The 21,031-nt window shown below is 31.8% G+C and overlaps 1 protein-coding gene across 6 annotated transcripts in view; it reads left to right on the top strand.

Annotated features, from left to right (window-relative positions):
* The first annotated feature begins 3,139 nt into the window (after window positions 1-3,139).
* Window positions 3,140-21,031, top strand: part of pot (zona pellucida domain protein papillote) — a 164,850-nt gene continuing 146,958 nt past the window's right edge. For 2 of the 6 annotated variants that reach the window (XM_076403969.1, XM_076403998.1), the window contains exon 1: window positions 3,141-3,400. The gene's annotated coding sequence lies outside the window, so the exon portion shown is untranslated. Of the gene's footprint in view, window positions 3,401-21,031 lie in introns of all 6 variants that reach the window. The other 4 variants (XM_076404005.1, XM_076403984.1, XM_076403992.1 and 1 more) reach the window with 3 other exon arrangements.

Below are 21,031 nucleotides of genomic sequence, written 5' to 3'. Positions count from 1 at the left end.
TATATGAAATAGCGTTGTCAAAGTGGAAAATACATAATTATACAGCAATGAAAATATACATTGAAATCATAATCATATTTTATATTTTCACCAGATTAGTCAATCAATGGCCTCATCTATGTTCTTTCTGATTGGTCCAGTACACCAATTACCGTGCTTTAGAAATCTTATTACTGCTATTAACTTGTTCATTATTAGTTCAGTACCAAAGAATTAAACAAATAGTATGTGTTGATTGTGTGGCTGATGCGTTCCCACTATAGAGCTTAATGAAGAACTATTAATAGAAATGGCTATAGTGCTGCTGTAGCTCGATGTTTAATGATCGCTTATTATTACCGCTACAGTTGGAGTAGTGTTCATTAAATAGTAGCAGAGCAACCTACATTGTATATTTCAAATCTACGGCAGCCGGCTTGGTTGACGCAGTGGTAAAGGTCGCGGGTTCGTATCTTGCTGGGGCATGGTCGTGAATTTACCTTTGTGATTGTTTAATATCTGTGGTTGTTCTAGACACGAGTGCAAAATCCGACAAGGAAAATGATCCCAGTCACGCCAGTAGCCAGGCTTGGTAAGACCGGATGTCTGCTAGGATGATTTCTAAGTTGGTCACTCACCAGTCAGTAGGATTAATGCCAAAGAAATAAACAGTAGGTCCAGTCCAGATAAACCTTCGTTGATGAAAAGGAGACTTTAAAATATATATAAAGTGTGTGTTAGAAATAACAGGTATGTCGGTAATTAATTTACGGGTTTGTAACAGATTCCACTGTCTGTAAGTATAGAATGTTATGATTTATGATGATATATATCATTATTCTACTGATATACTTCACAACCACACAAATAATTTTCCGTCAAATTAATAGTGTTATAGATTTAAATATTTTAAAAATTTAATAGAGTTTTAAGCTTGTCTTTTTCGTTCTTGATGAAACAATGTGATTTATGAACTATCTAGACCTGTGGAAAGATCTAATACTGACAGTTACCGACAATACATGAACAATTTGAATTGTGCATTGATCGAAAAACGTCCCGAATCCGGTCAAACACATGATTCAGCGATTTTGCAGCATGACAGCGCGCCGAATATTTAAATTATTTGGATAGATAATTTAGTCTGAACATTTAATATGTGTGTCTTTGAAATAGTAGTAAATTAAATTTTCCTATATATCAATTTAATTTTTTTTGCCGTTTAAAAAATGGAAAATTTTAATACTATTAGGTAAACTATAAATCTTCTTCCCTTCAAGCAGTTAGATTTCTTCCGTATCGTAACGTGATTCTTATTAAAAAGAAATTGTTTTATAATTAATTCGACATTTAATGAATTGATTTAAGTCTAGATCTATATATTTAAATAGTATTCATATATACTATATAATAATTTTGTTCTTTTTTATTATTTTATACCCACATTGGTTTACCTGGACTCGGTCTATTAACGTGGGCTTCCAACCACGGTCCTCATCATTAAGTCTACTGACTTGGGAGTGACCGATTTGGAGATCATCCCAGAAGATATCCGGTCTTACCCAGCCTGGTTACTGGTACAACTGGAATGATTCTCCTTGTCAGGTTTCACATTCGCAACTACAAACTATCACATTCACACATTTATAATCACATCCTAGCAGGATTTGAATTTTGGATCGTCGCAACAGTAGGACTATTTACCTTGCCCACTGCGCCAACCAACCTGGCAATAATATTATTATTTTGGATAATATAGACAACAAAACCAGCTAAATAAGTGTTAAAATTACTTGGATGGGAAGTCTCTAATCTCCAGACCTAGCCGCATTCGACTACCAACTTTTCGAATTGATAGCTTGCAGAACAGTACTTTACCAATTTTGAAGAAGCTAAAAAATATCTCGATGCATGAGTTAGACCTTTTTTGGAATGACATCCATAAAATGTCTAAGAGAATCAAGTGGTAAATACTGAGAATACTTTTTTAACTATTCATTGTAAATTACGTGTTTCCTTTGGCATAAAATACGAAAAGAAATTACGGATACGGCTGATAAAAACATGAGATCAAGATGCGATAATTAGTTCACATTGGTAGAATAAATTCAAAGACGCAGATTACAATAGTTTGGATATATTTGTCGAATGAAAGCTGAAGAAAGAGCGATCTGAAAAATAGGGGAGTAACATTGTCCGAGACAGGAACGGTTATGGCCGGTCATCAAGAGTGACAAGATACAAACGCCATACAAACGAGTCGAATTGGTTTATGGACAATCATAAACATAATTTCACAGCCATGTCTCGGTAGGATTCGAACCTACGGCTACTGTAACATTAGGAGGACTGTCTCGTTGTCTTGACCACTGGGCCAAACAGATCGGTAAATTTTATTATTTCGTATAATATCGATAGCAAAACTAGATAAAGCAGTGCTAGAACCACTTGGATGAGAAGTTTTATCACACCTTCTGTACTCTCCAAATCTATCCTAATCCGACAACCATCTTTTCGAATTGATGATGATTGATTGATGGAGCACGCACTTGTAGAGCAGCACATTTTCGAATAGCCCGTTTGGAAGAAGTTTGCTTGAAGTTTGTTTGGAAAGATGGCTCGATGTATGTTTTAGATCAAAGGACAAACTGCTTTTTGGGAAGGGCATCCATGAAATTTCTGAGCTAATCAAATGGTGAATACTAACAATCATAAATAAATTACTTTCTTTTTCGACACACTTGGTAAAGTCATGATATCAAGATGGGACAGGCAATGCATAAATGTGGATTAAACCTAAGGATGCTGATTGCAATAGTTTTTACATATCTGTCGAAGGAAATAGGTCCCTTTCGCGAGTGGATTGGTGAATTATGGATGATGATGGATTGATGACGAAGTGTTACGAACTCTCATATCTTCTAGATCTTCTAATATTGCTAATTGACCTTAATATAGTTTCAGTCAAAATATAATTAACAAGCGACAGTAAGAAGAGGGAGCACGTCCACACCATCAACTTTACCTTCAATTAACGAAAAACAAACGAGCCGAAGAGATCGGACTCGATTTCGCGTCGTGCCGAAACGAAAATCGTCCAAGCGATCGTCGTTTATCCACCCACGCCGCACTGACCGAGGCACCATCACCCGGCCATTGTCATTCCACATTAGCTACGACCAGTGGTACCTATCTAATGGTTCCCCACCTGGTGGAGCCCTGACTATGACGTAGATTCGCAGCTCGGTGTTCTGTTCGGAGTCCTCAGAAGCCGACGCGTAGCTCGCCTGTACCGTCGCTATCGAGGTGTCCGTTCTGCGGGTGTTTGATAGTGCCGCTCTCGTACCGCATGTGTTGGTGCTCGTGATTCCCATCGTCGTAATACGAGTTGGATACGCGGACACGCTCAACTTATAACTAGGTGAGTTTCGTGATAATGAAGCGCTCCAAAAATAAAGCGAAATTGTCGAAACAGTTATGGCGCTTTTTCAATATAATATTTGGATGAACCGCATAATAATATATAATGACATATTCTTAAATGTATATATATATATATATATATATATATATATATATATATATATATATATATATGTATACAGATTTTATAACAAAATATTGATTAAAATAATCATTAAGAAATATTACTGGTACTATTTTTATTACAAGGTAAAATCTGAATGTTTAAATTCCTATCAACACTATTTAAAATAGTACAATATATAAGGTATATCAATTAATTTTAAAAGATTTACAACCGATGATATTACTGTGTGTTGAATCACATCGTACATTTGGAAACAACTTCATGTTGAGGCCTCAATGACAGGCTTCACTTTTGGGATGTGTCATTTTCTCGAAGAAAAATGTTTCTTCAACATTATTTTAGTGCGTTGAAAATGTCTGAATATGTAGCCAGGATTTTTCGGTATTACTTTTTTAGTTTTAATTTTACAATTTTAAGTAGATAGCAGCTGAAGTTCATCGAATACTGTGTGAATTGTATGTCAATCATACTGCATTGATTTCTACACGTTAATACTGGATTTAAAAGTAGTGGTTTTGATATAGAAGACATATAGCATTCTAGATGGATAAGAAACTTGAAGACGAGGATTTGAAGGCATGACTTGATGAAACCATCAATAAGGAGCACTGTGCCAAAAACGGATCGACTACGAGCAGTGTTATTCAACAGAATGATAATGCTCGACCAAATATCACAAAATCGGTGAAATCATACTTAGAAATATTAAAATGGGAAGTGCTACACCACTCACCGTATTCTCCAGATTTTGCTCCCCCCGATTACAACTTGTTCCAACATATGAGTCGTGACCTGCCTGAGTAGCGCTTCACTTCTTATTAAGTTGCCAAACAATAGGTCGATTTTGGATAGAAAGACGGAAAAAGTAGTAACTATCGATGGACAAAACTCTGAATAAAATTCATTAGACCAATTATTCACAATAAAGATCCGAATTTAAAAAATTCTTTAAAACTAGCATATAGGCCTAATATGATTTTGTTATAATTAATACATCATCATTCTCCGACTATATTATTGTACCATTATACGCTTAAAGAGAGTCGAGCTGCTAAGCTGTTAGAATTTCCGCCTGTTAACCTCGTTACGTTAAACTTGAAGAACAAAAACATTCTAAGATTAATTGTTGCGGATTTATTACGTGAAAACCGATTTTTTTGCGCGCCGTGTTCGACGGTTTATACACGGCGGCGCGTTCTCTTACCTTGCAAACAAAAATAGAAAGAGAACATCCGCAAATAAGGCCAAGCCTAAAATCAGAACGATATATAGGTAATTAAAGGTTATAGGTTATATATGCTTTAAAATAACAGATTGTATTTCGTAAAACTTCTACATGCTAAAATTATTTTAATTAATTAATTTCAAATTAATTGCCAATATAATTAATTGATTTGAAGCAAAGTGGCCTTAATGTCTATGATTAAAATCACATAAAATGAAATTTGTCAATCATCTGTTTTCATTTTTCTTCTTTCTGTCATTTGTTTGTTCAATATCTGCTAGATTATTCAGTAAATTCGCGAACTATCTCTTCATCACCAGTAAAACTAACAAAGTAATTGATTTTTAATATTTGTTCTTTCGTACAGCGAGCAATAAGTACAATAGATTAAAATAGTTTTATGCATTGTTCCTTCCCTGTGGATAGGATTTGGATTTGGACTTTCATAATCGTGGGTCAAAACAAAAGACAGAAAAGAAAGTGTCATTATCATTCTTTTTAAGCCAAAAAATCTCTCTCAAATATGTTATCAACTTTAGAATTTATTTGAGAGAATATAGCGTTTCCAATATTATAAGCACATAAATGAATTAAAGCAAGAGTTGTGTTGAACAAAAATTATGCAATCAAATGTGTGTTTTTAGAAATATTCATAAATTACTTTTCAAAAATATTTTCTCCGTTCCATTTCTACGCCTGCGTTATTTACATTTGACAACATTTAACTATAAATAACCATGTACTCACATATTTAAGGTAAAAAACCTGATACAAATCAATAAAATAAACATTGCTTAGAGTAAAATAAATTAATAAAATATATATGTTAAAAAATGCAGAGTAGATACAAAATATAGATCTAAATGCTTATAATTGGAATACACTAATCCAGAAGGAACTTCTATAAGGGCATATATTAGATTAACCAACGACTTTGATTGCCGTTACATTTCATATGCAACACAGAGAACAAAATTACTTTAGGTTCAATAATAACTAAAAGAGAATTTATTTTATTATATTAATATTTTCTCAATTATTTATTTACCAAAAACAATATTTGAATTTGATATATATAACTATAATATAATGTTTTATAAAATACCCGTATTCTAATACCTGCAATATACCTGTAAAGATGATCACTTTACATTTTTCGTTATGCTAAAATCTATTTTGCTCCTATCTACTAGTGATTCCTTTAGTTTCGCTTTAAAGATGCCAGTTGACATTCATTTAATTTGTTTGGTGCTAAGTTCCTCTAAGGAAAACCGCAACATCCTGTATAACAGCCTTCAGAAAAAATGAACATTCACAGTAATCATATAGCACAGAGAGCAAGTCTCACAGAGTCAATAAATTGCATTTTTTAAACTTTTTGGCCTGAGATGATGTGAAATGAAGGCTATGAATTAACAACCTTGTTTACTAGTATTCGAAAGATTGTAAAAGCTAATAATTTACAATCAAGAAGCTAATTAAATATCGTCGGAAATGTTAAGTACAAAAAGTTCAAAATCATCTTATAAAGTAAAAGAGTGTATTGGTACCTACGAGGCTTCACTGTTGGATCTCTTGCTTTACCCAATCGAATATTCCAGAACCAAATAAGAGTTGGAGGACTCACCTTATGGAGAATGATGTGACTAAAACCAGCTAAAACCAAATGTACAATCACATTCATCTATATACCTAAATTATATCTAAATATAATTATATGATTAGTAGCTATTAAAAAGAGGTTTAACAACAAATAGTCTTAATTAAAATTCAATAACAGTTATGTCTGATAAATTGTTACAATTAAAACTCAGGAAATAACTAAGATATTAATTCTATCGCCGCTTCGTAAATCAGCAATAAATAAAGTTTATACATTATATATTTTTTAATTGCCCAAGAAAAAAATTGTTTCTCTTGAAGTTCAGTTAATCGTTATGTTACCTAACTGAAACACACACAAATACTAATCTCGCGAACAGGAAATGGCAAACGGTGAAAGCACCTGGTTATTTAAGATAATTTGCGCTCTTAAATTTCAGCCTATTAGCGTGCTCAGATGTATGAATTCAAACCGGGTAGTTCCAATCTGACTGGCAGTAGTTCTAATAAACTATAAAAATGGATATGGTATTTCGTAGTAACTTAAAATAGATTTTTTTAGTTAAATAGATACTTTTATTTCTATATTGCTAAGAGATTGTGCAATATTAGAATTTGCATTCGCATCATTTTGAATTTAATTTAAGATTAACTATAACTACCTGTTAACTATAATAGTGATTGCAAGAGTTTTTCGTTGCATGGACCACTTTTTTACCAGTATGTATTATTACAATATCTTTAGAAATTGATTCTCTTACTATATTTTCATTTATTTATATTTGCAATATTGTCGATGTTATACTTACTCGGAAGGGACAGTTAGTATGATACTCCCTATAATAGCACTAGGGCAACTGTTCCAGATAATTGCTTTTATGATATCAATAGTTCTCATTTTATTTTATGCTTGTCACATATGATATACGAATACCAATTGCTATCAAAAATGTAATATATTTAGAAAAAATCACTATTAGGTAAACGTAAATTGAAGTTTTCAGAGCTCATATTCTATAGAAAAATTATTCTTTGGGTAAGATTGCTTTTTTCATTATAAAATGACACGTAGAAAATCGCTTCATTAAGTGATGTACACAGACTTGTAATCTGGAACTTATTATGGATATTCTTATTTTAGAAACGATTTTGTTTTAATCTAGATATAATATGTTATTCTAAGGTATAATTTATATGTCCGTTAATCAGGCCATATTGTAGTTAGTGTAGGCTTTAGTTTAGGTTCTAACATTGAAGTTCACTGACATTATTTCATAGTACTTACATTTGCTTACAGAGTAGCACTTGGCACTTCATCTTGGCAAGTATATATTTTTTTAAAATGAATAATATTTAGAGTTATTTTTAAGGAAACAGAGAGGAGATAATTTTTTTAATGTGTATATTTTAAAATTAACTAGACTGAATAAACTTCAATCAACATGATTTACTTGTTATTATTATATTAATACAGTATATTATACAGCATTGATTATGCAACAGACTGAGTTCCAATTCAGTAAAGAAACAAACAATACGAAGTTAGTAATAGAACAGTAATTTTCGGTCAAGGCTAAAAAGCAGCTTGAAATTTACCATTCACTAAATAGATAGTTACTTTAACGTACTAGTAACAGATGATTAAATTTATTCAAAGAAGATGGAGCCGAAAAAAATGTAAACAAATTGATAATTATTAAAAAATTAGCTTGGGGTATTTCATTAAATCGTACCATAACCACTACTGAAAAGATCATTATCCCTAATTGTAAAGGTAAAAAATTAATAGTTATTTAATAGTTCTTTCAAACTCAAAGCGATAAAAAGGCTGCACCTATCTTAGAGATTTGAATAAAAAGATATTAGGAATAACATATTTTACACATTAAATGATTTAGATATTAAAACTCGGACTTTTTTTTCATGCCAAATACTCATTGAAGCAATCTTACTTTCTGACCAACAATGATTTTAAAAATTATGTGCATATTAACGATAATATAATTTATGAATCTATTATATACTAATATTAATGCAACTGATTCAATTCCAGGATTTTATTATGGAATTTCAAGGTTTTACTTCATTAGGTTTTATTATTTCTAATATATACTTTAAGAAAATTAAAGCACAGACTGAGCATACAGATTTTTAATTTTTGACACAATTTTATACATTGATAGTATCGGATATCGTATTAATAATAGTTACAATTTTGTTTACAAATCATTTGTTTTATTAGCATGTAGAATTTGGATATTGTTCATGCTAAGTATCTAGGTTATGGGAAGTGTAAAATGGAAAGTAAAACTACTAATTTGCTATAAAACTGTTTTAGATCAGGGCTTATTAACTGTACTGGCAACTTGTCATAACGACTATACAGACGTTATTACCATTTCATTCCTATATTAACCAAACCTGTTTTAATATAAAGGACTCCCTTATTTCTAAACACTTTTCTCATCACAGCTCAAACATATTAATTGTATCCAAGCAACAAGAGCTGTATTAATTGAGCAAAATAGAATATATTTTTTCCTTTACTTACTAAAATTGATCTAAATTTAGTTCAGTTTAATAGGCATTCCTGTCATATAAATAAAGGAAAGACATCAGTAAGCATCTTTTGTATAAGTACAAATTTTTATATAGTATAAAATAGTAGCACATACTAAAATGTCTCAAAATAATCAAAATATTGTTTTTTATATAGCATATAATAAATAATAAATAATTATTTTGCTGCCTTAATATCCTAGATTAAATATAAGTATATATGCCACATTTGTCATGTCACATCTTGTTCTCAGGTAATATATATTTATAGACGTTTTATTATTTTATTTAATTTTTTATATATTATAGACCCGTCAGCCTCCTGGTCTGTTCGCTAATATACAATACATACAATACATGAAGTATACAATATTATATAAGTATAGAATGCAAAAAACAATAGAAATACATGGTCGGAATATAAAGACTAGAGTTAAATGTGTAGGATAAAGAGTAAATATTGCAAGATTACAAATACGATGTTAGTGGTGTTAAGGCATTGACAGTACTCTTTTTTCACCTTCCAAGGCTTGTTTTTTTTCTGTCCCATCTGAGTTGGTCTAGAGAACTAAAGATTCTAGTACAGTGGTGCTTCATATCTCTACTTCAAAAGAGGAAAATTTCCGTAAGTGATCCCTTTCTCTTCCTTGCAAAGTAATCCGGTCTTTCATTTTCAATCATCTCAGTGAGAAGGGGGCCACATAAAGGTGATAATTAAAAAAAAAGGTGATAAAGTCTCCTTTCCAATTTAGAGGTTAGTTCATGGATCAGAATTCCTAGCGGATGTAGAGGTAGATATGGCTGGAGGCACCTTAAGGAGCAAAATGAATCGAAGGCGATAAGTAATCGTTTGTCTTTCATATGCTGTACTGATTTCAGGGCCCTATATATGGCAAACAGTTCAGTGGTTAATACACTCGACAAAACGGGAAGCCTGAAATGTCCTTCCAACATCACCGATGTAAATCCTGCGCCCACATAGTCATTGCTCTTGGAACCGTCCGAGAATATGAAAAGGTGTTCAGAATATTTCTCAGTCTTATGTTGCTTGAATTGGGTGTTGATATTGCTACAGTCAGAATTATCCCGAGATCAACAGTCACCTGCAACAGTCTTCTCCCTAGATGGGTTGAGTTTGGTTCTTGTTGGAATAAAATATCTGTAATGAGACAACCTTAGTTTAAACCTCAAGAAGCTGGCATATTTAATCAAAAGCAAATCACGTTATAGACGTTTTAATAAACGGGCTATTAGAATTATTATTGAGTAATGCTGAAAGTCATCACGTGAATTGTTACAAAATGTGCTGAATTGTAAATAAAAGCATAGCGACATTCAGTAGCAAGAATATTTCACAGATAACAAGCTTTCTTTACAATTTCAATGTCTCCAAATCGGATGCATTGAATATTTATATATGAGGTTTCAGAAAAAAAATATCGTTTTAAAAAAATCACATCCCAAATAGTAGGTTGTACGTTTTTTTTTTCAGGAAAACCACATATCTCAACTGCTCCTATAGATGCGCTTAGAATGTATAAAGAATAATTTATTTACGCAAACAACTGATTCATAGATCATCCTCTTATGTCACAAATAGACACTCAATGTCTCGTTTATATCACTGTGCGGAAAGAATAAAATAGAGTTGCTACTCCAGCTGTTGTACTCAATTTGTACTGAATATGTTACAGATATATAATCCGAAGTGAAAGTATTATTTTAAATATTGGTTCAATCACCATTATGGTGTAGTTAGGTTCGTGATACTTTTCTAATTTTTCTTTCTCATATCTGTGAAACTCTTTTTTACCACATAAGGCTAATTTTGATGTATTTCACAACATAATCTCCAGGCAGTGTTGAAGTTACATAAACATGGCTCGTGCTACTTCACCTATCAACACGTAAATGACCAACTAAGTGGCCATATAAAAAGACATATGATTTAAGCAAGCCTGGGCATTTTGGGTAGATAATTAGTTACAAATAATCTTAAATTTAAATTAGTAATTCTCATGACCTAAGTGGGATTTAGACCCGAGTCTCTTGGTCACTACGGTACCAAACCATTTGAAAAACAAAAAAATCTCTTCTGATAAATATTTGATTTTCATATAATGGCTTTTAGTTTTTATCAGGATTAAAAATAGGTGTAAAAATATATATGAAGCTAACGAAGTATAATATGTACTATTATTGACAATGAATACACGAATATCACGCAACTATTTATAATATATAGATACAATGGATAGTCAACATCATATATTTTATTATTTAATGACACTTCACAGCATGCGGAATTTTTCCGTTATTCAATTGAAAATAGAATATATTTAACTTGTATGAGTAATGCAATTAATGAAATACACATCATGTATAGGTAAAAAAACTATGTGTCATTAGAATTTTATGTAAATTGAGTCGTGAAGTTCGACGAGTTAGTCATGGACAAATTTAGAAGCGCTTTAAAAGACACTATTTATTATTCGAATTAACAAACCGTAGAAAATATGAGCCCGTGATTAATTTTAACCATATTTATTCGGCGGAAAAAAGGTGAGATAGTGATGGTAATTTTGATCTCAGGGATTCTATTGTACGCTTAATGTTTGTTGGGTTTTAACATGAAATAACTATTTAGTTATAAACATATATGAAGATAATTATATGGATATTATTTATTGCTGAAATTAACTAAACATGGGAAGTATAAATATTTTGATGTATTTGTTATTCATCCATTATTATTGAGGGAATAGTTTAGCAACATTTTCTATTAAAAATACATTGTTATTTGTCATTTTTCTTAACAACTGAGATATTGTTTTTGACGCTAATTTATGAGTTTGAAACGGAAACTGTAATTGAATTGGTCATTATACGAGCATGGCTGTGAAAATGTAATTTTTATATGATAGACTTGGGCTATGTGTTGTTAAGACTGAAAATCTACATAAAAATCCTAAAAATATTAAATGCTCTATGGAAAATATTAAAATAATAGTTAGATATAGAGAACGTTTATAAAAATATTGTCATTGTAATGTCGTCTCCTATCCTATCTCCGTCACTGAAAATATGTGACTTCAATATTTTAAAATTAATGTTAAAATGTTGAAATCTTCATCTATATAAAACAATAGATATTGATTAGTAATGTATTAGGCGCTTAAATGCGTTTTAATCAGTTTTTTTTTTACTTTTTTACTTATAAAAATAGGTACAATACGTATATATTAATTAAAATAGTCTACATTCATATTCCAATTTCTTCGATTTCAATCAAACTATTTGAAATGGAATTTCCAGTCAATTCGTGTGGTAGATGTTTTATCTCCTTTTAATTTTTTTGATCATACGGAAGGGTCTGGAAAGAGTTGATTCATTAACTACTAAGCTACCTGGCTCGAGCTTGGAGGAAGATTTTTGTTCAATAAGTCTTGCAATAAATTGCCGTTTTTTGATTTTTTTTGGTTCTCCTAGCCGGTGAATTATCATTGATATTAGAATCGTAACTTTTAAATCGGTGAAACTATAATCAACAGTTAATATAACGGAGCAACATCATCATAGGTTTGTAATAGTGCTTCATTTGAATCGACAGCAAATTTCTTTAAATCAAACAATAAAGACAATGAATGTCCTAACTCAATTCTACTAAATGAAAACCGTTATTTTCTATATATAAACGTTAAAACCATCAAAATACATGCAGATATCTAGTAATTATTACCCATATATATATATATATATATATATATATATATATATATATATATATATATATTTATATATATCTAACAAAAATTAGTTTTATGATTTATTAGAAATAGAAATTATTCTAGACAATTCACTTATTTCTTTGTATTTTATGCTCTTTATGTTTTTAAGTACATAGCTTACAGCAAATTAGAAAGGATTTCTCAGATACCAACAAAGAGAGAGTGTGTATATTTCCCATGAAAATTGAATGACAATCATTTTTATATTAATATCGTAAAAAATGTTAATTCCTAGTAACAGTATAAAATTCGTTTGTCAATTAGAAAATTGTAAGAACATAAAATGATGATATTCATAGTAAAATAATAAGACGTTTTAATGATCAGCTTCTAGTATTGTTATTTTGGCTTGCAATGTACAATTTACTGATTGGAATCGGGATTGTGATAGGACGGGTAAAGGAAGGGTTGCAATTTCAGGTAAAATAACTAGGGAATGGTATATATTAAGAAAACCTTTCTTAATTGCAAATCAGTGTAGCAATCCAGCCAATATATTATTGATACCGGTGACTGAGATCGTGAATATTACAGTGGTTAAGGCAACAGGATAGTTATTCTACTGCTACAATAGTCGCAGGTTCGAATCCCGCCGGGGCATGATTGTAAATTTATATTTGTTTTTATATTAGGGATTTGGAATGGATTCTTGATACATTTCTTACAGTTGGTAGTTTATATTTCGAGGAACTAAATTTATAATGAAGACAATTTTAATGAAGACGGTTTCATATTTAGAATACTTTTACTTATTATATGTATATATATTAAAATTAAGACGCCGTTCATTAAGTTCTGTGTTTGATAAGAGACGGTGTTGTTAGGTCCCTGATTTTGTTTTCAAATTCAATGCAATTAATGCCTTAATTTAACCATGAATTAACCAAAAACCATCTCACAAAGGCCGAATAACATTACCATTGTAAATAATATATTCCAGAATCATTTTGAATCTAAACAATAGTCTAGGGAATAATGCGAATCCAGTAGTTTTTAACCAGAGACAAATTAGTGTCCAGAGATTGATACACAAAATATTATTCTTTTGAAGGTATACATTAAAATTTTTCATGAATTATCTCCAGTAACGAAAATAAATATATCAAGAAAAATTTGTAAAAAAAGACTTCAATGATTGCCTTTTTCGAACGAAGAGGCAGTAACATTGTTAAATTTTACTTTTATTGAATAGTGAAAAGTATTTGTAATCTATTTCAGATAAATAATTAACTCCTTTCATTTTTGTTACCAATAAATATTAATGTATTTTAAACCCCAGCACCAGGTTGGCAACAGCCAACGTCTATTATTAAGTACATTTCTTTGTACGTAATAAAATGAGCTTGTAAATTTTACAAGAATCCGACAAGCCCACACACCATAGCCGGCAATAAATTCCTTCCAACAATTTGTTTCGTAACAACTTTAGAAAGTGTTAATGATCACTTGAAAAAAATTCTTTACATCTCGATATAAATCAGAGAAGAAGTTTGATGCTACAGTGAAAGCTGCGAGTAAACAGGTTTGCTACCATAAGAAGAATAATCGCGGCCCGATGTTATGTAAATTATTGTTTTGAGTCTGAAGTCGCTGCGTCAAAATTCCACGTCAAACAATCGTTCATTATTATTGACGTTGAGTAATCAATGCCGCCTATGAAACATATCATGCAAAAGAGCGTCACTTAAAGATAATCATATCGAATATATCGATATGTTGGATGACTAACAGAAATTTAACACAGAATTGTATGCATACATTTTTTTATAATTTCTGCATTACTGGGTCAAGGCAATTCATTGCGCATTTCTATCCATAAATGGTAACTTAAATAATGATCAAAAATTATCTTTAAATAATTGACATTCCACCAACAGGCAACAAAAACGTTTTTAAGTATTTCCAACTGATTTATATGTATTTTGATATGCTGGAAACTGAACGAACATAGAAAAGTTCCCAAAGATGCTGTTGAGTTGTTTGGCTCAAGGTTGAATAGAAGAAACTGCTGACCAGGAGAAAGACAAGGAATGTCTTTCTCCTGGTTTAGATATCGTGAGAGAGAGTTCACTCCTTACTTTTCCTGCTTTATTTAAACAACTTTGAAGGCTCGGTGAAGCCTAACTAAAGCCGTTATGTTCCATAACGGTGACTTTTATGCTTAATGCCTGTAGGCTATTCCGTAAACCTACAAGAATTGATTCTTCAAAAATTCATCATAAACTAAAACATGAAGTCCACGCTTGGACGTAAAGGGGATGTTAAAGTGTTGTGCATGTTGCTCGGACAGCAATCTGATTTTAACAAATTAGGATAGCAGAGACCGGGCACTGACATCAAAATTAGTTAGCCGCTGATTGAGTTTGAAGGTGTTGAACAGAGCGTCTCTAAGAAATATTGATACCTCTACATAAAGTCCTTTTGCCACCGCTGCACATCAAGATAAATTTGATAAGCAATTTATAATATCACGTCCCAAAGATGGAGGTTATTTCAAATACATAGTTTCAGATCTTTCGGCAGCAAAGGTGAAGGAAGATGTTTTATGAATATCGTTGTACAGTTGTAGATGTGAAGCTATATCAGATTATATATTAGCTAAATATTACAAATATAATATTACTTATGAGGGCTTATTATAATTACTCATTGTAAACTGTCAATATCCACATGGAAACGTCCAAGAAATATTACAATAAACAAAAACAAAATGACTAAAAATATTATACAATTCGATATTTCAAATACTTCAACTACTATATGTTATTGATGTATTCTCATTAAAAAGGCGATGCCATATCGAAAGTAAGATGTTGGCTTGGATTTCAGAACATCTTCGGAATTTCTAAGCCGTGTGAAAAATATGATATTTACATGTTATAGTTGTTGGTTTAAATATTTCTTAGTCTAATATAAGTAGTCTTAGTCTTAATAAGTCTAACTATGTAAAAACAAAAAAATTTTATTTATTAATTAAAGTAGATCTTTTCCAGTCAGTTAAACAGTATAATATATTAATATAGAGATGAAATTAAAATAAGAATGTTTTAATGTATTTAAATCCATTTGGATCATTGGTACTATTTTTCCATTGCTTCAAAATAGGCCTCAGTTTCGGAGATCACCTCTTCATTCGACAAAAATTTCTTACCAGCGACCATTCTTTTGAGATCTGGGAACAGGAAATAGTCGCTGGTGGCCACATCTGGGGAATGCGGTGGATGAGGAAACAATTCAAAGCCCAATTCATGGATTTTTGCGACTTGCAACATGGTGCATAGTTTTGGTGAAGCAACACTGTCTTTTTCTTCAAATGCGGCCGTTTTTCGGCGATTTCGTCCTTCAAACGGACCAATAACGCTATGTAACAGTCGCTGTTGATGCTCCTTCTTTTTTCAAGGTGGTCAAAAAAAATTATTCCATGCGCATCTCAAAATACAGACGCCAGAACCTTGCCAGCCGACTGTTGCGTTTTCCCACGCCTTGGAGCGGGTTCATCGTGTGCAGTCCACTAGGATGACTGTCGATAGGACTTCGGAATGAAAGGATGGAGCCATTTTTCATCCATTGTTACTTATAGATGCAAAAACTCAGGTTTATTACTCTTGATCGTCTTCAAACACTGCTCCGAATCATCAACTCGTCGTTGTTTTTGGTCAAAAGTGAGCTCGCGTGGCACCCACTTTCCAGCTTTCTCACACCCAAATATTGGTGAATGGTATGATGTACACGTTGAGTTCATACCTTTAGAGTGTCTGCTAATTCATTCACTTTCATTTTACGGTAATTCAAAATCATTTTGTGGATTTTTTAAATGTTTTCTTCGGTAAGAACCTCTTTTGGTCGTCCAACGTCTTAGGTGCTCATTTCACCACGTCTACACTTAGGACATCAATCCTTGATAGTTGATTTTCCTGGGGCAGTGTCCGGAAACTCGACATCATGGAAAGTTTTTGCTTCAACTATATTTATTCCCTCTAAAAAGCAATATTTTATCAACACGCGAAATTCCTTTTTATCAATTTTTTTTCACAATAGCAAAAGTTGCGCTCAAAATGCTATATTTCACAAGCTAATGATCCGATAGCTGTCAAATTTATACACGCATCTTTTAAGAATTAGGGCTAATTAAAAAATATATGGATTTAATTCTAGTGGCGCCATCTATGTGTCAGACAGGGGACTTTTCAATTAACCTGTTGTAATAAAAATTTTATTATAGGATAAACCATATATTACTAATATGTATTAATTAATAGTTAAGTACCAGAACCAAAATGTTGGCGTACTAGAATGAAATTAATGCGTACTAAATATAATACATTTTGAGATGGTTGTTTAAAATCTTTGAAATATTTAAAATAAAGCATTGTTCGTAAGAAGTTACGGGCTTCAAAAATATATGAATGTGAAATGCAGGGAATTTGTTAAAACAATATGAGCACCGGACATACACAATATTTATTTAAAACGTAATGACGTACTGAGCTACCATTGACTTTTTAAAATAATGTGTGTCTGAATAGCTTCCAAGAGAATGTTGTACCAACTCATCCACTATTTGTTTTAATAGCATTGTTCTTACCCTCTGCTCTAAAACTTCCTGTAACAGTTCAATTAAGTCGGGTGATTGTGCTGGTCAGAGAATATATTTTATTCTGTTATGTCCCTTAAATCGAGTATGAACCTGTGGGGCTCTGTGTATGAGCGTGTCGAGATTTTCATTTACAGTAATCCGCCCAGTGATGTGAATTAAAGGGCTACCTGAATACCACGACATTGTTACCCAAATCATAACGGAAATACCATGCTTTGCTGTATGAAGCATCAGTCGGTCGTCTCTTTGGGGTTCTCTATACATAAGCTCGACCTTTGAAAACTTATATAAACTTATATAATTTATTTTCGAAAAAGTAATATTCAAGTGACTGTTGAGCTCTTTTGTCAACTGTGCGGTAGCTCTATTTTATCTGGCCACAGTCATTTTTAAAGTTTGCCAGTCTCTGTCCGTTAACTTTGGGTTTCGTCCACTACTCAACTTGGCCGATGATGTTTTACCATATTTTGTGTATGCTGTCATTACCGTGGATAACCTGACTTTTCAAACAATTCAGTTTTCTGCACACATGCTCTCGCTGATTTAGCACCAAACATTGTCTAACTCTTTAGAAGTTTAAGAGATCACACATCTCACCGATCGCTTATTTTAAAGTCGCAGAACAACGCATATAATGAGTGTACTTTAACAAAAACTTGGCTTATAAACTGAGCAATAGATACGCCGCACATTATTTACATTCTATCTATTATCTGTCATATTAAGATCATTAATTTAGTTTTGAAAATATAACTTTATTCTATTAAATATTAATGACCAAATTGTCAAAATTTTGTTGAAAATTTGACGTAAAAATCGAATGTTAATTAAACAAAATACATGTTTTTTAATAATGAAATTGACGTAAAAATCTTATAAACCAAAATAAGAACAGTCAGTGCTACGAAAGACAGTTTGCAACACAGAACAAAGGCCGTTCGCCATCGAGGTTGTTGCTCTAAATCAATAGTAAAAGAAGTGAGTTTTCTATAATTTACTTGTACCCCGGAGACTTCCTGGTGCGGCCGCATGGCGTAGTTACTATTAATCAAGAACCGCGAGATCAAAAGGTTACGGTGCGCTGCCGTATCAAGTTGCCTGCACGCGCTGCAATAAAATCAAGTGCATCCGGCAGGTATGCCAACTTAATAAACCACAGAAAAATCGCACGCATCATCTTTAATTGGCAAGAATTTCCAACGTCGTCGTCGGACTCAGATGGCTCGCTCGCAATTGCGAACATTCTATTACGGGTTGATGATTTTCTTCTGCAATAATTTAATATCCTTTATTGGATATTACTTTTTAATGCTCATCAGTATTTGTAGAACTACGTGAAAATACAAATATATTTATTTGTTTTATAGAACTTTTATTTTTTGCCATGTGCCAGGATAACATTTATTTAACCTTTTGTTAGATAGTAGTTCTTAAGATTCACCAATATGTGTAGAAGTAAGTGAAAATACAAATTATTTATTTCTTATATAGAAGTGGTGCTTAACGCAAGTCATTTTTAAAACATAACATGCATTTTTATATAAGGCGAACCATTATAGTATTCATTTTATTTTTAGAGTTGATTAAAATGTATTTACATCTATAAGTGATTTATATTGGAAATACTTCCTGGAAAAGTGTTTTCGAAAAAGATAAAATTGTGTTAGTGACGGGGATAGCTCAAAACTAGAGTTTGCTACAGTAACTCTAATATTCTAGCAGTAATAATGTAAAACATTAGTTAAAGATAGACTGACAGGCGTGTATTGTGTTACCGGCAGGCTGAATGACATTTTAGTGATATTTAGTTTTAAAACATAATGCATAAATGCTAGAGGAATTACCACTGTCCACTACTTTTTTTATGCTTTACATATAAAATCATATTACATTTTGTGAAAAGTGCTGAACTGAAAAATCTGTAATATAAAATATATATATTTAGAACTGTGATATATATGGTTATAAATTTATTTTACTGAACAATTATAAATTTAAGGCCCTAACACGAAAATTTGGGTACTATATTTTTAAAAGGATTTGTTATCGTTAGCCGCTTTTTTTCCTCAAGTTAAAAGCTCGGTAGTTTCCTTATTTCAGGAGATTGTTAGCGGCATTCTCCAGGTCTTCCCTCGCTTAACTATTAAATTTCTACAGCGATGGGACATACGCTTGTAGAGCAGTTATTTGGCAATTTCGAAAAAGTTAGAAAATGGCTCAATGAATGCTTTTGACCAATGGACAACAGTTTTTCTGCGATGACATCCATAAACTGTCTGAAAGGTGGCCAAGATGTATAGAATCAAATGGCCAATACTTTAAAATTATCTAGCTTTTTTCCTAAAAAACCGGTAATGAATTTCCGGTACACCTGATAAAGCCGAAATTTGATAAAAAATGTTTTAAAAAATGTCAAACATATTTCTTCTCAAATTAATTTTAATACACAGAGCTGATATGAGGCAACGAGACAATTGCAAGTACAACCTTGAAATAAATATTACTGTTCATACAAATTTAGTCCAACTGAATTGTTTCATCGACCGCATGCGTGTCTCATACACGTGAATACATACGCCATGAAAAAATATCTATTGGTTACCGACGAGCCATCCGATCTCTCGGGTATAAAAATCCACTCGCTTATTTACGGTGTAATAATTGAGTTTAATAACAACTTTCACTGTCAGATAATCGGATTACTATATGAAGCAAAAGTTTTACGCTGGGCGGAACTGAAACTTTCACTTCTGCTTGTTTCGTTGACTGTACTGTCTTTCATGGTCAAACAATATTATACAAGTCGAGTCGAAATATTCTTTTAAACTTAAAGAGTTGCGTCGATTTCGAAGGTTAATAAGTAATTTAATCCAGCAGATACATTTTCTAATCGTTGTAAATAATGATATTTTTATATCTAAAATCAATTAAATATATTCTGGTAGTTGGGCAATTGTTGAGAATTCTATATTTTGGGAAATTTAAATTACACGGCCTGCTAAAGAGCAAGATCAAAATTACCTTCTTATCTTATATCTTAATCAAATCATATAATATATTTCCAATTCAAATTTGTGTGAGATTCTTAATAAATCTCAATATTTATAGTGAAAATTCCGTCCAATGTATTTTATTCAATGTTTTGTTCGTCAATAACCGCAGTTTTTCTATCTCTCAGACAGAAATTAAGGATTCTATCTCGAAAGGATATTTGTTGGTATCTTCATTAGAAGAACGAAGAGCGATTAAAAGGCTCAAGCGAATCAACTGTAGTAAATAGTCATCCCATTTTTTATTTATCTAGCAATATCTTCAAATCATAGTCTTCAATTCTTTTAACTTTTCGGCGTTCAAATCATCACTTTTAAAACGTCAAAACTAGTATATACATATTGAAATGGATGTAGAATGGCTGCCGTAAACACGCATCTTAGGGCTTAAACATGAAGCTAGTTAAAAATGTCTCCGATGCGATTTAATATACAGTTAACATTTAATACAAATCCTACAGAACTAAGCCAGAAGAACAGGGCTATTGCGGAATATATATCTTGATGAAAAAGTTTAATGGCAAAAAACTATTTAAGAATGTGCATTTACGAGGTAGAAGAAGCATTATAAGTCTAATGAGATAATATTCTTTTTTAATTTAAATCTACCAAAATAATTTATACTGTACAATATGATGCTTTTTACCTGTCACTAGTTTTATTACATAACTTTTAAAATAA

Source organism: Rhynchophorus ferrugineus, unplaced genomic scaffold, assembly GCF_030347505.1.
Source record: "Rhynchophorus ferrugineus isolate W39M unplaced genomic scaffold, kcgeb_rfMv2 rfM1, whole genome shotgun sequence".
In the NCBI taxonomy this organism is placed as follows: domain Eukaryota; kingdom Metazoa; phylum Arthropoda; class Insecta; order Coleoptera; family Curculionidae; genus Rhynchophorus; species Rhynchophorus ferrugineus.
Note: the sequence above shows the minus strand (reverse complement) of the source record. Positions and strands in the feature narration are given on the sequence as shown.